This window comes from Gossypium raimondii, chromosome 2 (genome assembly GCF_025698545.1).
Source record: "Gossypium raimondii isolate GPD5lz chromosome 2, ASM2569854v1, whole genome shotgun sequence".
In the NCBI taxonomy this organism is placed as follows: domain Eukaryota; kingdom Viridiplantae; phylum Streptophyta; class Magnoliopsida; order Malvales; family Malvaceae; genus Gossypium; species Gossypium raimondii.
In genome coordinates, this window is record NC_068566.1 from 40,122,577 (window position 1) to 40,126,460 (window position 3,884).

At 32.6% G+C, this 3,884-nt stretch overlaps 1 long non-coding RNA gene across 1 annotated transcript; it reads left to right on the plus strand.

Moving 5' to 3' along the window:
• The first annotated feature begins 1,259 nt into the window (after positions 1 to 1,259).
• LOC105788746 (uncharacterized) lies at positions 1,260 to 1,654 on the plus strand. Its single transcript, XR_001132142.2, has 3 exons — positions 1,260 to 1,304; positions 1,385 to 1,477; positions 1,552 to 1,654. It is a non-coding gene; the product is annotated as an uncharacterized LOC105788746 (long non-coding RNA).
• The last annotated feature ends 2,230 nt before the right edge of the window (positions 1,655 to 3,884 follow it).

The window sequence follows — 3,884 nt, forward strand, 5'->3', positions numbered from 1 at the left end:
ACATTATTGAGTTGGATTACTATGGAAAATGGAAAGTTGTCTTATTTCGATGTGATTGGGCTGATGTTAATACTGCTCGTGGAATTAAACAAAATCAATTCGGTTTTACAATGGTGAAATTCTCTCAATTGATTCACACTGGACAACAATTGATAGATGAGACGTATGTATTTTCTTCTCAAGTGAAACAAGTTTTTTACTCAAAAGATCCAACTGATGAGGGTTGGTACGTTGTACTCTGTAACATCCCTAGAGACTTGTTTGACATGGGCAACGGAAGTAGAGATGAATCGACGACAGATCAGAAACTTTGCCTTTTCCAGAAAAAAACTTAAATGAAAATATCCCTAGTACTAGTACACAATTTCAATGGGTTCGCCAGGATGTTGATGAAGATATTTACGAATTATGATGTAGTAAGATTTTACGATTTTTTTAATTATATGTAATATCATAATTTAAATCTTAGTCTTATTAAATATTTCAACTATTTTATATGTGCTGTTATTGTTGTAATTAGTTACTAAAAATTCAACTATTTTATGTGTATTGCAGATAAAATGCCTAGAAGAAGATTGCGAGATCTAAGTATTGTTCAAAATACTCCAAACTTGGAAGAAATAAATAGTGAAAAACAGACTGCTATTGGATCTTCGAATGTTACACCTGACGAACCTGCAGAAATTCAAAGTAATGTTAAATTTGATTTACATGCGTGTTGACTTTTATTATTGATTTCTTTTTCAAATTATTATATTATAATATACCATTTTCCAGCTGAAAGTGGTGGGACGCGCAGAGGTCGAGGACGTACGCTACTTAAAGATTTATATGAGTTAGACCCTATCGAGCGTGTCAAAGTATGTAGAAGCAGTTTTGGTCAGCCTGTTGGATTAGAAGCTCGACTTTTAGCAGGATATTTGGGCATTATAGCACAAAATGTCAATATGTTACCTATCAACTACGAGTCATGGCATCAAATGCCTGATAATAACAAAAATCAAGCTCTCGATAATATTAAGGTAACAAAACATTAATGTAATTTATAATACTTTGGTTTAAGTTTCATTTATATTTACTTTCTAAACTTGTGTTTTTTGTAGGCGATGTTTGCTTTAGAGGTCTCGGATAATTATGTCAAGGAGGCATTGGGAAAAAGACAGAGAGACAATAAAAGCACCTTAAAGAAAGAATATTTTAAGACAAAAACAACCATCAAAGAGAAATTGCGAAATGTCCCGCCGAGAATGCTAAGGTACCAATGGGAAGATGTGGTTAGATTTTGGAATTCAAAGAAAGGAGAGGTATTACGTGCTTCCAAACTCTTATAATTATTTCGGTTTATAGTATTTACTATATACGTAATAATAATTTCATAATGTAGGATCGTGAACGAGTTGGAACAAGCAGCAGGCAAAAACAGAAATTCACTCACACAGCTGGGTCGAAAAGTTTTGCTTGTGTAGCTGAGGCCGAGGTATTTTGAATTTATTAATAGTGTCAAATATTTATTACTTTCCATTAAATAATATTTTTACTACTATATTGTAGGAACTGTCGTCTAGTCAAAAAGTTGGACGCCTTCAGCTTTTTGACATTACACATAGGAAGAAAGATGGATCTCCTATGACTTCTGAAGCTGCAGAAATTATGGTATGTTTAGTTAATAAAATTTGAATTATTTTAAATATTTATAGTGTTTAATTATAATGGTTTAATTCGTCGTTTGTAATGCAAATAATGTTAAGTTATGTTGCATTTGTTTTTATTATATATTCCGTTTCTAACTCTTTGATTAATTTATTAGGAGAAACTAAAGGATAAAAATGCGGAGTATAAAGCAATTGCTTCGAGTGATAGTTTTGTTAATGTTGACGATATTGATAATCAGATTATTACTGAAGTTTGGGTCCTGAAAGCTATGGTCGGGTTCGATTTCAAGGATCTTTTGGTAACCCAACCCAATATTTTGGATCCAACTCGCAGCAATACATGCCTTTTGGGAGTCAAGCTCAAGTTGAACTTCAGAGGTTAAGAGACCAGATGGCTCAGATGCAAGCGAGCACAGTTGAGCAAATTACTCAACTTAAAGCGGAGGCAGCATCGAGAGAAGCTGAGGTTCAAAAAAAATATGAAGAACTCCAGCTACAACTTAAAGCAGAGGCAGCAGCGAGGGAAGCAGAGCAGAGCAGAGCAGAAAGTACAACGCACTCCAACTACAACTTTAGAATATGATGAAGATGTTTCAGCAGTCGCAAAATCTGCCATCTTAGACTATTGTATGAATATTTTTAACATTTTAACTTTTAACATTATTGTATTCATTTATCAATTTATATAATATATCTTTCGTTGAATTTGAAGTATCATTTAGATTTGTTGTTTTTGGTTGGTTTTCATGCTACAGGAAAGGTTGCATATGGATGAAAATTAGATGTTAGAAATCTGCCAAAGTTAGTGGCATTTTTTGTAAAACGCTGCTAAAGAACGGTACTTTTAGTGGCGTTTGAGAATGAAGCGTCGCTAAAGGTCATGTTATTTAGCAGCGTTTGGTGATAAAAGTGCCGCTAAAGTTTATGTTATTTAGCGGCGCTTTTTTTAAACGCTGCTAAAGGTCATGATATTTAGCGGCGTTTGTGATAAAAGCGCCGCTAAAGGTCATGTTCTTTAGCGGCATTTATATGGACAAAACGCCACCAAAATTAGCAATATAGTCTATAGCAGCATTTTTTGCGGCGCTTTTAGCAGCGCTAAAAGGCGTCGCTATAGGCCTAAAAAAGCCGCTAAAAGCCTATTTTGCTGTAGTGTATATATTTTCCAGGGACTGCTTTCTACAAATGTTTAAAGGTAAACATATCCATACAAGGCAAACTTCATCGCTATTTTCCCTATAAGTTTCTTTTTGTCATCTAATTATTTTTTGGTCACTCATGAATAAATAATTATAAATATGCTGCATGAATTTGGCAATTTCATTGGAATTTCGAAACTTTTATAATTATTTGTACCTAAATTTTTTTTGGATTTAATTCATACTTGAATTTGGAAACTGTAAACTAATTTGATACCTTTTTTTGGGTGCTTGATAACACCGTTAACATATGCTGACATAACACTGATGACCTATAGTATGGTGACATGTGATGGCCTCACATTTTGACACGTGGTAACTTTTTTTTAAAAAAATTATAATTTTTATAATTATTATATATTTCTTTAATTTTTTTGCTCCGTATCAAAATGTGAGGCTACCACATGTCACCATGTTATTGGTCAACAATGCCACGTCAACATATTTTAACGATTAGTCAAGTACTTAAAAAAAGTACCAAATTGGCTTACAATTTCTAAGTTCAAATACCAATTAGGTCCAAAAAAAAAGTTTAGGTACTAAGTATAAATTGTCAAGTTAGGTACCTCAATATATACTAACCCATTTATAAAAGGTATAGCCTCAATGTTTACGTCTTTTTGTCAATTGGTTTTTATTCTGTTTTTGAGCTAAAATTGACTCTTAACATTTACATCTTTTTTCAATTTGACCCTTTTTTTTAGTTAAATTTGTTCCCTAACCTTTTTAAAAAAGTCCATGAACAGCAACATTTTAAAAGTAGTTGAATTGTTGTTTTTCAATAAAAACACTCCCTAACATGTTCAAATTTTAAACATGGTAGCCCACATAGAAATCCATGTGTAATTCATGCTAATTTTTTTGAATTTGTTTTCAACTTTCTTTATATTGTTTTTGAATTTTGCATTTCTTTGAATATATTTATAAATTCTAAATTAGCTAGAAGATAAATAGTGAGTGAAGACGCTTAGGTTAGGCAATTTCCTTCCTGAGATCTTCAGAAGAACCATAGCTGACATTCCCGTTGACGGTG